General features: G+C 40.0%; 1 protein-coding gene across 3 annotated transcripts in view; it reads left to right on the forward strand.

The window, feature by feature from the left end:
* Positions 1 to 17,793, forward strand: part of ADNP (activity dependent neuroprotector homeobox) — a 52,969-nt gene that overhangs the window by 14,604 nt on the left and 20,572 nt on the right. The window contains exon 2 of one of the 3 annotated variants that reach the window (XM_083357457.1): positions 13,012 to 13,113. The exons of the other annotated variants lie outside the window; for them this stretch is intronic. The gene's annotated coding sequence lies outside the window, so the exon portion shown is untranslated. The remainder of the gene's footprint in view (positions 1 to 13,011; positions 13,114 to 17,793) is intronic. 3 annotated transcript variants of the gene reach the window in all.

The following is a 17,793-nucleotide window of genomic DNA, read 5'->3' on the forward strand; positions in this document are numbered from 1 at the left end:
CAATAAGGATTCAGCTTTCCAGCATAGAATATCTCATCAAAAGACTACCTAACCTTCCCAATATTTTTTTTTCTCCCCTTCTCCATGGTTGCTACCAATGCTTCTTTTTTTTCTGCTCTTAATGCTTACACCAAATTACTTCTGCCCAGAAAAGCTACATTTCAGTCTATATGCAGAACAACACACCCGTTTCATTCCCTATATGGATTAAAATGTCCATAATGAATGTTTTAATTCAGATATCATCTGAAACATGGAGTAGTCACACATGGAGAATTTTGCAGATCCCTATATATGTGTTATTCTACCACTTTGTGTTATTCTGTCACTTAGCAGAAATGGCCACCAAACTTTCCATCAAGTTGGTTGATAAAGGGGTAGTCTATTAAGCAAGTGAAAATCTATTTCTGCAAGTTTCAAACTGGGCATAAGTGCTGATTCTGTAATTAGACCTCAGGGAAAAGGAAGCTCATCACATGATATAAGGATTTGGGCGTGTGCTTTATGAAATTAATTCATTTTCATTGGTTGAGAACTACAGTTGCTAGACTCGGGACTATAATACAGTGACATTGTGATGATAGATGGATAGATGCAGTTTAATTTCATTTTGCATAGTATGATTTGTTGATTTGCTGCTGAATTTCTGGGGGTCTGGTGCTTATTTAAAAAAAAATCTTGGAGCCCCTAATGCCTCTAAGTTGTCATTCCCCCATATATGAAGAAAATAAGAATTTCTGTAATAACTGAACAAATTTAAAAATCTGTTTTTGTGAACTAATTCTTGGAAGTGACTGTTGAAAATAATCCAGATGCTTCAAGCTTGAAATGTTGATTGTGCTTGAGTGAAGTTATTTTTAGAAAAGTTGCCAGGTTAACCCTGATGTGATTGCAACTATTTGGAAACACAGTTGAAATGTTCCTCAGCTTGATTTCTGTCATATTTGTAAATGGCAGTTCTATATACCTCTGTTCTTTTCCTTTTAAAAAAAATCTCAATTTCATTATAAGAGGTTTTCACAGAATAACGTCGATGTCTTTAAAATAAGTTAGAAGGAAGGATTATGGCAAAAATATTGTAGATGGAAGTGAAGACCTTGCATCTCTCTAGATCAGGGTTTTTCAACCTTTTCACAGATTGTACCACATTTAGGACATGAGAATATTCGAGTACCATCAATGCTTACCAAGGTGTCAAAAATTTGATGACCAAAAAAGGGGGGGGGGGATTTTGGGTTTTACTGATTAGATTCATTTGTCGTTTTAGAAATGGCTAGTTTATACTATTATGGAAAAATAAAAAGTTGAGGTTCGATGTTAATGCTTCATTCTACTGCAACACTTCCCCCCCTCACTTTTTTCCCTTTTTCTTCCCCACTGTGTCCTACTATTTGGTTTTGTATTTTTCTATTTTATTCTATAATCTAATAAAATGTTAAAAAACTTAGGAAAAAGGGGGAAAGTACTGGTTTTAATTTCTTCAGTGATGGTTCCTTTGCTGAATCACTTTCTCTTTGCACTGACAAATTATGAAGGATTTATCCATATTTATTAATATACATCACTACCTTGGTGGTCAGCAGGCTGGTCGGCCTTTCTTCCTCTCTCTTTTCTCCCTGCCTGCTGGGCTCTCCTTCTACTTCTTCTCCCTCCCCTTCTCTTTCCCTATCATCTTTTTTCCCCTCTCCAGCCAAAACCTCCTCCTTTTATATCCTCCCTCTCTCTCTCCCCTCCCCATCCTCATTTTTTCTTTGGTGCATCTCCAGCTGACTCCTCTCCTTTAGGCTGCATTTCTCCATATCTCTTTCTCCATCTCCTTCTCTTTCCCCTTTGTCTTTTTTTCCTCTCCCTTTCCTGCCAAAACTTCCTCCTTTTATATCCTCTCCTGTCTCCCTCCTTTTCAGTGCATCTCCAGCTACATGCTGATCCTGGAAGCGCCAATGAGCTGCAGCCCGGCACTGATCCTGTAGCTTCTGCTGAGCTCCGACAAGTGTTGGCTGCATGCGCCGATCCTGGGGCTTCTGCTGAGCGCTCATAGCCCTGCAGCTCCAGCTGTCTCTTCCTCAGTCTTGTGTGGTGCTGCCGCCACTTCAGCTCATTCCCCTCCCCCACTTCACATCTAGGATGGTCGCGTACCACCTGCCAGGTGCCAAAGTACCACTGGTTGAAAAGCTCTGCTCTAGATGTTTGCAGGCTCAACTAATATTTCCAGTAGGCCTATGTGAATAAGCTCTGGTTTTATTTGAATTTAAGATTGAAAAAGGACTTGATTCAATTCATGTCTCCACATTTAAATTTGGTCGCAACCTGATTTAATATACTTTGAAATTAAAGATTTGTTATAAAAGGAGATCCCTCTGTAGGATATAAAGGGAATCTTTAAATGTCTGAAACTGATTCAGTTTTATATTTTTATTCCATTTCATTTAATTGTAACAAATCAATCAAAAGCTAAATAGAATCTAGTGGGTTAAAACAGGGGTCCCCAACCCCTGGTCCATGGACCAGTACCAGTCCGTGGCATGCCAGCAACCGGTCCGCACAAACAAGCAAAGCCCCATCCGTGGGATGCAGGCAGCACACAAAACCATGTTCCCTCCGGTCCGTGGTAAAACCTCTCTCCATGGAACTGGTCCCTGGTTCCCAAAAGGTTGGGGACCTCTGGGTTAAAACTTTTCTCGTAGTATGCCATCTTTCTGCACTTGATAAAACAATCAAGTTTTAACTGGTTGTTTGTAGGGCTTTAAAAGTGCATCCTCTGTCACTGTCCTTTTCCGGTGGAATAGCATTTACTTAAGGGTTAAGATTGAGAAGCAAAAAGTAGCCATTGTCAGTTTTTTGTTCATACTGTGGTGAGGAAGCTGATGGTGTTTGTTTGTTTCAGCTAGAAGTGTTTGCATGGGTCAAAGTGGAACTGGAGAGGAATGGAGCAAAGAGGGTGGCCACTTTGGGGCATTGTGCGACACTTTGAGATGTTTAGCTGCATTTTCCAAGCTACCCCTGTTTGGGGTTTTCTGTACTGGCCTTGTCAGACTGGAAAATTCATCAGTAATTTGGGACTACTTTTTGTACTTTGTGACATTTGGGGTCTGATCCCTGAGGAGCTAAGCTGCTGAGCAAACTGGAGGACAGATGGACCATGCTGGGCTGGGCTTGCCCTTTGGCTTGCTTTCATGCTTAAATCTGCTGCTTGATCTACTGTTGGATTTGTGAATTTGGCTGTTACCTGACGCAGCTGTTTGGCTGTGTGAAGACAGTCCTCTTTACATCTTTATCTCTATACATCTTGTGCTTACTGCAGCCAGCGTTGCTGGATACTGCTAGACTTTGCACATGTCTGTTATTGACTATTGTATCCCATATTGTTTGTTTTCTCTTGTTGGGACTTGGAGATGTGGATGGTAGCTCCTGATCTTGGGGAATCTGGGTGTGGGATGGGGCTGGAAGGATGGAGACAAGTCCTAATATAAAGGTGATGACAGTCACAGGGAGATACAGTGGGAGACGGAGAGTAGGGGAACATAGGACCAATGTTTCATACTATTTCTGCATTCCCGCTTTTTGATTTCACACCTGGTACCTAGTCAGCAGACCTTCAGTGGCCTCTAGGGGCTATCACTGAATGCCAGGTTGATTTGTAATAAGGATTCTGTTGTTCATGTTTTAATCATTGATGATAGGTTAGGATTGGATTTGGAAGGGGGCGTTGCCCTTTCTGAGATGCCCAGTGGGGGTTGGGGTATGGCATCAGCCAAGTCTCTGAGCAAGGTGTGAGTGTGGTGATTGTTATCCAGGAATCTGTTACGGCTTTCAAGAGGCTGTGCCACAGGTCACTGAATGTTTATTAAGTTTGGCTCTATGGATCAGTTGCGATTACTGTGACTTCATGTTTGGGCTGGCAGTGGATTTCCAGAAACTTTTGGTCCTGAATGACTTCAGTCTGCTTTCTCTAGGAAGAGGGTCTGAGTTCCTGGCCACCATGTGCCTATTTCAGGTCATTCAGAGCATGGGGCCGTGGTCATATTCCAGATCTAGTGTTCCTGTCAGAACAATGCATATATGATCTGAAGTTGGCGAAGCTTTGGGTATCTCCCTTGTCTTGATCATACCACAGCCTAATTTCCATGGGAAACTCTAGTGCCACTACTCATGCAAGGAGGCCGAACCCATTAGACTGATCCATCCCTGGCAACTGATGGCCCTGGATGGATTTCAGAGGAAGCTGGGGTTGTTCCTCTAGGGTTGCTGCATGATCCATCCAAAGCCTTCATTGCTGCTTGGAATAAAGGGATGGCTGAGGTGTTAGATTGGATTATGACCATGCAGCCCGCTCCCCTCTCATGGCTGTCATCAATCGCCATGGTTTATGGAGGAACTGAGGAAAATAAAATAAGGGAAGAGATGTCTAGAGCATTCTTAAGTGTTCAACGAAGGATGAGCTCAACTGAACATGGGTTAGAGCACTATTAAGAGTGGCAAAGCAGCACTACTTTTGTGTCCTTGTTGCATCCATCCTGAAGCCCTGTTTTGGATTACATGAGCCCTTTTGGTTAAATTCTGGGGACTTTTTGCAGGAACATGCAGAGAAATTTTCTCTGCGCCTGTTGGATAAAATTGCTCAGATTTGCTTTTCAGGAGATGCCTGGGAACTTGTTGGACATGAAGAAGTGGACAAGGTCCTTTGAACTATGAGCTCAACCAGCTGCTGTCTAGACTCACGCCTCTCCTGTCTTGTGAAAGTGGCCTGGGTGGTGTCATTTGAGTGGCTTCTAGTGCTGATTAATTCTTTGAGTGAGGGGATTGTTCTTTCATCTTTTAAAGAGGAGTTCCCTCCTTAAGAAGGCATCACTGGAGCCCACCATACTAAACAGTTTTCATGCAGTACCTAAGCTCCTTTTTTGAGAAGGTTCTTGCACAACAGCTTTAGAAGAGCTTGGAGGAAGCAGATTATCCTTTTCAATCAGGATTCACACCTAGATATGGGTCAGAAATGGCATCGGTCGTGCGTTTAGTTTATCTGTTTTGGGTGGGATGGAGGTTGTGCATCCATTCTTGGCCTGCCTGCCTGCCTGCCTTTGGCTTTCGATATCATCAGCTGTTGTATCCCTTTGTTCAGCTCAGAAGATTGGGAATGGGCAGCAGAGTGCTTCACTGGCTTGTTTCTTTTCTCTGGGGTTGATTCCAGTTAGTGATGATTGGGGAGGAGGTGTCTCACCCTCAGGCCCTACTGTGTGGAGTACTACAGAATTTGGTACTCTCAGCTGTCCTGTTTAATAGCTACATGAGGCCTCTAGATGAGCTCATTCATCAGTATTATAATCACTATTTTTGGCCAATCAAGTTATTCAATGAGTGCCTTGTATCAGTGTCTGGAGGCTGTGAGGTAAAGATTCCTGTCGTACTTTGCAGAATAGAGGTCTCCAGATAGATTTCTCCTCCCATCACCAGCACTGACTGGAGCCGCTTTCCTCTTCTCCTTTCCAGTCCAATGGAGACAGTCCAGAAGGATAGTATGGTTGATACTATCAAAAGTCATTGAGATGTCAGAGTTATCTAAAATCTGACTGCCAGGGATCCAGCTAATCTGCTTCCCCTAGGGCAGGGGTCCTCAACCTTGACAACTTTAAGACTTGTGGACTTCAACTCCCAGAATTCCTCAGCTAGCAAAGTCCACAAGTCTTAAAGTTGCCGAGCTTGAGGACCCGTGCCCTAGAGAAAGAGTCACCACTTTCTCTACAGCCTTCTCTAAAAATTATGGGACAGGGACTCAGATATGAAAAGGTGAAGGTTATACCACATTGTGGCAGAATAACAGCAATGGTAAATTCTTTAAAACAATTGTCGAGTTTCACCTACATTGCTTCAAGGACTTTACCATAATATATATATATTTGAAATATTTTATCATACTTATTGAGAAAATTGTGTAGGAAAGGGCACTATAACAAATTACCTATTGTTTAGCAAATAATCAGAATAGAGCTGGAAGGGACATTGGAGGTCTTCTAGTCCAACCCCCTGCTCAAGCAGGAGACCTTATACCATTTCAGACAAAGACCAGTCTCTTCTTAAAAACCTCCAGTAATGAAGCACATACAACTTCTGATGACAAGCTGTTCCACTGGTTAATTGTCCTCATTATTAGAAAGTTTCTCCTTAGTTCCAGGTTGCTTCTCTCCTTGATTAGTTTCCATCCATTGTTTCTTGTCCTCTGGTGCTTTGGAAAATAAGTTGACCACCTCCTCTTTGCAGCAACCTCTCAAATACTGGAATACTGCTATCATGTCACCCCTAAAGGTAAAGGTAAAGTTTCCCCCGCACATGCGTGCTAGTCGTTTCCAACTCTAGGGGCCGGTGCTCATCTCCATTTCAAAGCCGAAGAGCCAGCGCTTGTCAGAGGACGTCTCCGTGGTCATGTGGCTGGCATGACTACACACCAAAGGCGCACGGAACGCTGTTAACTTCCCACCGTAGTGGTCCCTATTTTTCTACTTGCATTTTTATGTGCGTTCGAACTGCTAGGTTGGCAGAAGCTGGGACGAGTAACAGGCACTCACTCTGTTACTCAGCACTCGGGATTTGACCCGCCAAACTGCCGACCTTCTGATCGACAAGCTCAGCGTCCTAACCCACTGAGCCACCCTTATGTCACCCCTAGTCCTTCTTTTCTCTAGACTAGCCAAATCCAAATCCTGTAGCCATTCTTCATATGTTTTAGTCTCCAGGCCTTTAATAATCTTAGTAGCTCTTTGCATTTTTTCCAAAGTCTCAACATCTTTTTTATAATGTGACCAAAACTGGATGCAGGTGGCCTTACTAAGGCTTTATAAAGCAGTACTAATACTTCACATGATTTTGAGAAATTGAGAATGTGTAGAGAAGTTGGCTGATCCAATGCAATGCCTAACTTCGAACTCTAAAATGCAAAATCTGAAGATTCAAGGCCATTTTAAAATAAGTTCTTATGTTTTTGCTTGCCTGCATGCCACAGGTGTGTGCATTGCTTTTACTGCTTTCTGATTTGAGCTAGCATAGCTGCTTTGCAAGCTTGTTCCCAAAGATTATTCCAACTTGTGTATGTGTATGTGACAGACTGAACAGGACATGTTGGCAAAGCATTTTCTTGACAGGACTAAGAATGAAAGAAAGCGTAATGTCTTTATCCGTCCTCTTCAGACTCTTGACTGGCCTCCATATCAGCATCATTTTGATGCCAGGTGACCACCTTTCTATTCTTTCAATTACATCTTAATTCCATCAGAACTCATATTGCCTAGTTTATAGCACAACATTTATTTAGGGCATATTTGCTCAATGTACTCTATGCTGAGAATTTTATAACTGTTCTGGTGAACAAAAGAAATGTCTTCTATTTTTTCCTCAATGTTTAGGATGGAAGGACTAAATCTGAATCTCTAAATTTGGAGATTTTTTTTGTAGAAGTCTTAGGTAAACCATGTGGCCTAGCCCTAGAAATAATAACATGTAAGATAATGTCCACTTGAAACGGTAGAATTGGAGATAAGCCATGTGTGAAAATATGCAAAGCAAGCCAGATCTACATCATCTTAAAACTTGTGAAACTGTACAGAATAAAGTTTATTGGATGGGGGGAAATGTGCTACGTTGATTTTTGTATCTAAAATCAATCCAAATGTTCTTACCTACTTTAGCAACGTATAATACAAAATGTAGAATTTGGTCTACTTATACTATTCCTATGTTTAGAGTGTTTATTAAATGGAAAAGTTAAAATTAAAACTCTGGAAGTTTTTATATGCCTATAATAGGCTCATATGGCTCAGGTTTATGTTATCTTCAAAACTGGGTTCTTCAGGTACACTCTGCCCACTTTACTCTGGCTAAACAAGCTGAAAATCCTGGTTCTAAGGATTCTCCCCATTTTGTCAGACCAACCGGTTGCAAGTCTTCCCTCATGACTAAACAAGACCATTCCTCAGTTAGGTTCATAGGACCTCCTGAGCCAGAATCTGAACAGATTTATAGTGGATGTAGGCTTATGGGAGAAATCCATTCCTTCAATGTAAGGTGCTTCTGTTAATAAAGGATACCTTTGAATTGTGCTCTAAATTGTTTCTTTGTACATTTGAGGCAATGGAGTAAAGAATTAAAGTGCAAGATAATACTGATACGTGGGCAGGAGTAACACAGTCCCCTACTATATATGTGACAGGATCCAATCATGCTGGAGCCCATCCTTAGGAATTTTTTTTCTCACCAGAATGTGAGAAAAGCTTGGAAGACTAAACTGGTCCCAGTGACTGACCCAGATTGGATCCTGCAACGTTATCCTGGGTCAAGTATATTTTCCTTCATTCGTAATAATTCCACCTCAGGAATGAAATATAAGTTGTCTAAATACGGACTATAAAAACTTGGATGCAGAAAAATCCAGTGCATCACTGCGATCTCTTGACTGCCCAAATTTCTGCAGCCCAGGTATAGTAGCCCTCCAAAAACTGCTGTAATTAATGGATGGCTTTAACTTACGTTTCTCCAAAACATATTTTGACTGTCCTTCCTGTTTTGTCAACATAATTCCACTGCAGTCATGGTCAAGCAAAGTAGGAGTGGGTTTTGACAACATACCCAGTTTGCATAAGTCTGATCAAGTAAAAGGAAAAAAAGCAAATGTCCTGGTTCCCAAGACCTACACCTTGTGGATCCATAGTGTATAGATTTCTACTCGTGATGTTTATCTAAAAGATTACAAGTAATCTTCAGTTACCAACTGCCTAGTTTAGTGTCTGTCTGAATTTATGTCAGTGTAAAAGAATAACTTTCCCACCAGTCATCACATACAGTACATGATATTCATAGCATCCTGTCAACATATGATCATCATACAGTATATGTGCTTCACAACTGGCTTGTGACAAGAAGAGTTAATAAGTAAAATTGTATGCCACAGTCACATGATGTTTGGTTTAATGACCAAAGCCCTTCACTTAATGATCAAAGGAGAAGGGAAGTAATGTCTACAATGTCAACTATATTGTGGAATAATTGATAAATATTTTAACACTAATTTGGCATTTAGTGGGATAGAAGAATTAAATTGTATGTAATTGAACTGGTTTTAGTTAAATTGTAATTAATTTTAATGTCAAAATGTTTAAAACTTCATTTATCATTATTCTGAAATTTGCAGAGTATCTGGAAAGTTGAAATCCTTTCCCATTGATTTCTGAATCTTAACTATTATAGTATATTGATTGCATAACAATTATGACAGCATATTAGTATAATATGTGCAAATATTTTAGATATTAATATTGTTAATAGAATTTTCTGCATTTTGTGATTTTCTGTATGGATGCCTGACTCAGTGTGTCTTTGGGCAACATAGAAAAGAAAGGAAAATCAAATCAAATCAGGAAATGCAAAAATAATATATATCAATAAATGGCAGTAGACGATAAAACCATCTAAAATTTATTATATACCCACTTTTTGGCAACCAAGTTCTCTTCCAATGATCAGATCATTAACCAAAATGGTCACAAAGTGACTAAGAAGAAGAGATGGTACAGAGATTACTGATTGCTGCTGCTGTTTCATTCAGATAAAGTTCTTGTACAGAGCTCTTGTACAGCTGTGACATTGTGGCATGCACTGTTAAGCACGCAAAATTTGCTTGTAAATGCATTTAGGTCAGAAAATGATTTTTTAAAATTATACTCCCATTTGCAAATAATCTCTGACTGAGTAGCTAAATGAGAAGTCGATATATCTCCTAAAAATGAAGTTCTCTATTTTGTGGGCCAAAAGCCTGGGGAAGTACCAGGTCTTCATCAACTTCCTAAAAGCCAAGAGGGTCATGATATCTGCTTTTTCCCCTCTTACTACCCCTATATCGATACATTCTTGTGAATTAGATGTATTATATATATTTGTGTGTGTACTTATTTATTGTATAAGTTTTATTAGTACCACAAGACTTAATGATACAGTGAAGACATTGAAACACATTGAAACAAAATGATCATTTTTTTCAAATATTTTCTGTTCTATTAAATAAAATTTGTATCATTTTGTAATATAGATTTGTTACATTTGTCATTTTTACAATTTATATCCTATTCCTATTTTGTTTTTTACATGCTTATAGTGTTTAAGTGTTTCCCAATACTTTTTTTTTAAAAAAAACCCAAAAACTGTATTTATTGGTCTTTTGCATTATTTAACTGAATTGTTATTTATGCTACTTTTCTATAGAAGGCTGTTAATAAAATTTGTTTTCAGATAAACAGGAAATAGTACAAGGAAACACTTGCTTTGATAAATTCTCCTTTAACCTGCCAGCATAGTTTGTAATTCAGTTTTTCATATTCTTTCACTCACAATTGTAGCAGGTTTCTGCCAGCAGGAAATACAGATAGCCATTATCTCAAAACAGTTAATACTTTTAACATAAAACTCTATACCTTCTAGCATTTTTTTGTGGTACATACTGGCCCTTGAAACATCAATAAATAAAGAAAAGTAGAGGATATTTTTTCTTAATATCCTTTGTTAATTTTATATTTGCAGAACTAGAATATGAGCTAGTATCTTAGAATTTAAACTTTAAGTTCAGAGCTCTGTTTGCAAAAATGAAATGTCTCATGAACTTTGAGGTCATTTATATAATAATGTAAATATGATTTGTTGCAGAATTTGTAGTACACATATTGTTACTATCAGATGCCATCTACTTGAGTCATAATCAGCAGATCTAATTAGCCCAAGACTAATAGTTTATAGCTCTTACTACTACTTGGGGGGGGGGTTGTCACTGGATTTGAGACTTGGGTCCATTTAGATTAGGTATAGCAATTTTTGTAAGGGAAATTTTAACCTTTTGTTAAACTGTTGCATTAGTTTACATTGGTTCTTATTGCTTTATTGAAAATAAAAGATCAGTACTCTATTTTTCACTTTTAGAGCACAGCTTCATTAGTAAACTTATTCAGAGGTGATGCAGAAAGCAGTTTTCAGGGGGCTGGACTAGAAAACCTCCAAGGTCCCTTCCTGCTCTATTTCTATTCTATTCTATTCTATTCTATTCTATTCTATTCTATTCTATTCTATTCTATTCTATTCTATTCTATTCTATTCTATTCTATTCTATTCTATTCTATTCTATTCATGCTACCCTGTTTTAAATTATTGTTTGGGATACTATGTGACATTTCATAATTGAGTTTGAAAGCTTTATGTTTACGTTTAGGTTCTGAATTAAAAGCTGAATGTATTTTGATGACTGGCTAACATTTTTCTTTTGTAGCAATATTTGTGTGCTACTTGGGATATATCAGTTGACAGTTATAAAGAAGTTTTGTTCATACTATAAGGAGGTAGTGCAATCAGAGGTGTCAAATTCGATTTCATTGAGTGCCGCATTAGCATTGTGGCTGCCCTTGGGCCGGGTGGGATGTGTGGCCAGCTTGACATCACTCGCGTCAGAGGGCACCTGTGGGAGGCTGGGGAAATCGGGGTTTCTGGCAGAAGCCTAGTCCACCGAAGAGCCTCACCATCTCTCTTGGGCCACATGGAGGGTCCCCAGTCAGTGGTATGTGCTGCCTTGGGCAGAGGGGGGCCAGGCACCCGGCCTGGCCCTCAAGCATCTAGGGCACCAGGACCTCGTGACACATCCCAACACTGCTTGGGGCACCTCGGGCTGGGCTCAGGTGGATCAGAAAGGGCAGTCCCTGTTTGTCGGGGGTGTGGTGGTCAGCGGGAAGCTCGTCTTGCGTGTGCAGCAGAGCTGGAGGATGAAGTTGGCTGGCGGGGACTGAGTGTCAGGGGCCATGTGCCAGTAACAGCGACTGGCTGGGCTGCCTCGCCGTGGCCCCACTTTGCTTGTCTGTGCCTGTGCCTCGGACCCTCCGTCTTTGCTTGCCAACACCTACCATAGTGGAAGAACCGGACAAGTGTCTGGCACATCCAGTGGACCAGATCACATGTCTTTCCCCTCCCCCCCGTGCCTCTATCTGCTGCTTGGAGGGCCGGGCCAGCGGCCAAAGCACTCAGACCCACGCACTACGTGGGCTGCGAGATTCCAGGGTGCGGCGGCCGAGGGGTGGGCCAGGGCAGTGGGGGCAGTGCCTTGGTGTCTCCAGGTGGCCCCTTGGGCCAGATGTGGACCCATAGCCGGATTTGGCTCGTGGGCCTTGAGTTTGACGTGTGCTTTAACCAATCGCTAATTGCTGAGTTCAGTAAAAGTGTGCATTACTGTGCATCAGTTTTGAAACTTAAGGACCTGGAATAATTTAAAATTAAAAACAGGTAAAATAGCCTGGTTCAATTAATTGTTTAAATTGGAATACTTGGTTTTCAACAACATTACAGATTAAAATAATTAGATCCAATTTATCCATCTTTTATATCTTATAGTATGTAATACCCAGGGATAGGGCCTTCTCAGTGGGGGCGCCTGCCCTCTGGAACCAGCTGCCAGTGGAGCTGAGGACTGCCCCCGACCTCCGTTCATTCCGCCGGGGCCTGAAGACCTGGCTCTTCGAGCTCTCTGGCCCAGGCTGAGGATTAATTTATTTTAATTGGGGTTTTATTTGTACAGGGACAAATTTAATCTTTTTAAAACTGGTTTTAACTTTTGTATTTTTGGTTTTTAATTCCCTGTAAACCACCCTGAGTCCTCCGGGAAAGGGCGGTATATAAATGTAATAAAATAAAATAAGTAATAAATAATAAAATTGATTTGTCAGTAGGAATACATTAGCTATTAGTTATTCTGTACTTCACTCAGCTAGGAATATTACGTCTGAATTAGCCCATTTGTTTTCTCAGAAAACTGCAGAAGAACAACATTCCAAACAGAACTTTTTCTTACAGCCCCTTGTGTTCATAGAATATCTAAGTAATATGTGATATGGCATGGGGCATAAATTAACAGAAATCAATTATCACCAGTTCATGCAAGGGCTTTTTTGATTGAAGCTTATGAATGAACTTTGATTCCCATTTTTTATATTCGTTCTGCTATAGCATGGGTGCACAGTCTGTGGCCCAGGGGCCACATGCGGCCCCTCAAGGCTTTTTGAGCGGCCATGAGATCTCTCCTCAGTCCTCAGTTGCTGCCAACTTTCGGTAAGTAAGTAAAAGTTCAACTTAATAGTTTTCAGAATGAATAAGATGGGAGAGGGTGGCTGGGAGGACCTAAATGTATTTTTAGAAAATGTATCCTTTACTCTGGATACAGCCATTTTCTATTTTGAACACAAACATTCTTATTGCCCTGCTCATATGTAATCTCCCAAATATATAATCCACATGTGGGTTTGTTTTTTTTTGTTTTTTTTTACAAAAAAGAAAGTGTGCACCTGTATGCTATAGCAAATCTGTACAACTTTACATATTTAAATCTTTTTTCTCTTTAAATTATTAATAGTTCTTAGAAATAAGGTGCTCATTATTGCCAGCTATAATATGGCTCAGTGGTAGTGTTTCATAGGGAATGTTGTTCAGCTTGTATGTCTCATTCTGATACAATATTTGGCAAAATGCAATTACATTTTAGATGGATAAGGAGCCTTTGACTTTCCCAGTAACCTTAATTTCCACTGATGCTAGTTCTGACTGGGTGTATCCCCAGTCTTGGCTGATGGAAATTGCTGTTCATCAATCTGGAGGGTCACGGATTCTTACTAGATTTAATAAGACAGATAGGTCAGTTCACTTGAACAATTACTTTACTTTTGACTGATACATTCATAGTGGTGGTTTTTATTTCAGCTTGTACTTAAGTTGGCAATAATTTTAATCTTTGTAAGGATTCCAAGTCAGTACACAGGTTGTCTTCCAAGTATTTTGATGAAAAAAGCACATTTATTAATTACTGCTGTGGAATTTTCAGTGTTAATGCAGAGCATCTACCTGTTCTGTAGGACATGCCTTCCCCACCGTTGGATTATGCATGTCTCAGAACTCCAGAGCAGATTTAGAAATAGGTACCAAATAAACAGTATCCATTTGACCAACATGGAATGCTATTGGTATAAATATTTTGCTTCTTGAAATTCAATATTGTATTATAACCATGAAAATATAAATAAAACATCTTCTGTAGTAGAAAATATTTTAAATATCTATGCAACCTTAAAATGTATACTCGGGAAATAACCTTCTGTATAACAGGTTAATCCCTAGTATTTAGGAATACAGGCAATGCTCGGGTTACAACCATTCGTTCAGGGTTACAACCGTTCATTCATTCAACAACCATTCAAAGTTAGGACAGCAGTGAATGAATAGTATTTATGATGGGTCCTTGTACTTCTGGCTATTGCAGCATCTCCTCAATTATGTGATTAGGATCAGGGTGCCTACTCAGAATTGTGAAGTTGCAGCATGCCACAGTTACATGATTGTGATTTCTAACATTCACTGTTGGCTTCTGACAAGCAGGAAATGGGGCAACTGGCAATCATGTGACATACTTTATGACCATGTCACTTAGTGACAGCAATCCTAGTTGAAATTGCCTTGGTAAGCCAAGGACTACTTGTACAGCCTCAGAGTGGTATATATACAAGCTGAATTAGAGCTCCTCTCGAAGGGAGATAGGCGATTTAGAAATAGGAACTATTAAATAAATAACAAAATTGCTACAACGAAAAAGCAAAAAAAAAAAAAACAACATAGCAAAAGCAGCATCTATTATCAATAGAAAGTAGATGTCAACATACTGCTGAAGGAAGACCCTTCAGTTTTTATACCTTTCATATGGTGCACACAGACAGTCTGCACTACAGCACTGCACATTCAGACACTATTTTCCTTGTGCCTTCTGGTGCTTCTATATTGCATAGCTTAAGAGGGAATGCTGATGAATGTCCTTTATTGGAGGCTGAGAATGAAGATGTCTGCTGTTACTTGGTCTAGATAAATGATAAGAGAGGGAAAGAATGCTATACCTTCTGGCTTGCTGGTTGTCTGCCCCATACCTGTGGAAAACATCTTTCTTGCATGTTCAAGCATTTTGACTGTGTGGCTTGAAAGGTTATCTACCCAAGTGTATACTAACTGCCTGAGCCCAGGACATATAAAGGTAAAGGTAAAGGTTCCCCCGCACATGCGTGCTAGTCGTTTCCTACTCTAGGGGCCGGTGCTCATCTCCATTTCAAAGCCGAAGAGCCAGCACTTGTCCGAGGACGTCTCCGTGGTCATGTGGCCGGCATGACTAGACACCAAAGGTTGTTACCTTCCCACGCTGTTACCTTCCCACCGTAGTGGTCCCTATTTTTCTACTTGCATTTTTACGTGCTTTCGAGCTGCTAGGTTGGCAGAAGCTGGGACGAGTAACAGGCGCTCGCTCTGTTACGCGGCACTCGGGATGCGACCCGCCAAACTGCCGACCTTCTGATCAACAAGCTCACGTCCTAACCCACTGAGCCACCGTGTCCCTTGTCCAGGACATATAGAGAGGCTTTTTTAGCTAAGGAATGTGTGACTTTTATATTCTCTGTGTTTTTATGAATACCGAGAGGAAAGGATGAGGAAAAATATCTGGACCCTGCTTGTTAATTATTTAAGAGATAGCAAGTGGGGAATGAAAAACAGTTGGAAAGTGACTACTGAACTAATAACCAGCAAGGAAGATATGATGCTCACTTGAACTCCTAAGTAACAAAGAATGCTTCATCATCTTCAATGCATCCACAGAGCAGGATAGCATTACATTATTCTTTGTGGGCAGAGTTTAATCAGCTTCATCCTCATTTAACTGTTGTTAGGTCAGGTCATGGTTTTCTTGTCGCTTTGGATTCTTTATGGCTTTTATATCTTGAAGATATGGCTAGAGAATGGAGAGATACTACTTAATTACTTAACCCTTGCTCTTCCTGCCAAATTAAAACCTCTCTTAAAACAGAGAATGCATGCCTCTTTGCTGGATGGAAATATATTATTGGGACTACTAAAAGGACTTCTATTGAAGAAAGCTTTCCTTTGACCAAGAAAATCTCTACAATTTTTGGCCAGTCTCAATGCTAGCCTCTAAATACATCTAAATTATGCTGATTATCTAATGTATTTCAAATATGATTTTATCCAAGTTAATTGCTTGGTTATGATTTTATCCAAGTTAATTGCTTGGTTATCTTAATAATCTCTTATTGGTAGAACTAGAAAGGGTGGACTATGGCCATAATATTTTTCCTGAGCCTTTCAACAACTTTCTGTACCATCAGCCATGATAATGAGTACAATCATGAATGTGTGGCTGGCTGTAGAAATATTAAATAAACAATCTTTGGGATTTCCTTGTGGAATTTGACTTTGCCATTGTTTTACAGGTTTGTATTTTTTGTGATGTTTCACAGGATTTTATCATGCTTCTCAGGATCTACGTGAAACTGCTGGAATATTGGAGATTTTGATTAGGATATAGTTTCTTAATCACAGAATATTGGGAAGAGACATTGACTAATTTCAATAATGAAATGGTCATGGTAGAACAAAAATATATAATTTTAAAATAAATCCTGGTAGAAATGTGATGCTGTTGTTAAATAAGGAAGTCAGAATCCCGAGGTGAAAGTTCATCCTCTTTTGAATTGAGTTGTACGCTCCCAAATCAGCCTGGGACTACTGCACTTTGATGCTTTGTTATGGAGGTTTTGCAGTAAGCTTGCTATAGCAAGAAGCATCTTCATTTAATTATGGCCACTATATCAGCTACAACTCTTCCTGAACTAGTCAGATTTCACTATAGTTATCCATGTATTCATGTCCCTATTGATTATTGGAACACAGTTTATGCTTGAACACCATGTGAATGTTACATGTATACTAAATGTGACATCTAGGCCAGGGCTTTTCAACCTTTTCACAGATTGTACAACTTTTAGGACATGGTAATATTCAAGTACCACCAGTGCTTAGCAAGGTGTCAAAAACTTGATGGCCGAAAAAATGAGGGATTTTGGGTTTTATTGATTTGTTGTTATAGAAATGGCTAGTTTATACGATTATGGAAAAGTAAAAAAAGTTGAGGTTCGGTGTTAATGCTTCATTCTACTGCAACAGAGGAAGTCGTAAGTCAATGCCATTTCTTTTCTTTTTTTTCCTTTCTCCCCCTCACTTTTCTTTCCCTTTTTCCTCCCCACTGTGTTCTAATATTTGCTTTTGTATTTTTGTATTTTATTCTGTAATTTAATAAAATGTTACAAACCGTAAAAAAGGAAAAAAGTACCGATTTTACTCCTCCTTTTATATCCTCTCCTCTCTCCCCCCACCTACTCCTTTACCGGGTGCGCTGGAAGCACTGATCAGCTGGAACTGTGTGTGCTGATCCTGGGGTCTCAGAGCCCCGGCAGCACCGCAGCTCCATCCGAATCTCTCCCAGGCCTCTTTGGTGCTGCCGCTGCTTCAGCTCATGCACTTTTACACTTTTTTTTACAGTGCTTTTCAATCCATGGTACATGTGCCACCTGCTAGGTGCCGAAGTACCACCAGTGGTACACGTACCATGGACTGAAAAGCCCTGATCTAGGCAACTAACTGATGTAAGACATGGGCATCTTACTTACAAAACATAAAGGTCCTAAACAGTTTAAATTCTGAGATCACTATCCCATTACCATCCTGATAAGGCCATTAAAATCTTCAGGAGGTCCTTTTAAGACTTCTCTTGTTCCTGTCTGCCTCGCATACAGGAGAAGACTATCTGTATTTTCTCATGTTCGCAGATGATACAACTGTGGTGGGTCTTATTACAGGTGGGGATGAGACAGCATATAGGGCGGAGGTACAAAAGCTATCCATATG

The sequence above is a fragment of the Vipera ursinii genome (genome assembly GCF_947247035.1).
Source record: "Vipera ursinii genome assembly, chromosome: 3".
Taxonomy (NCBI): domain Eukaryota; kingdom Metazoa; phylum Chordata; class Lepidosauria; order Squamata; family Viperidae; genus Vipera; species Vipera ursinii.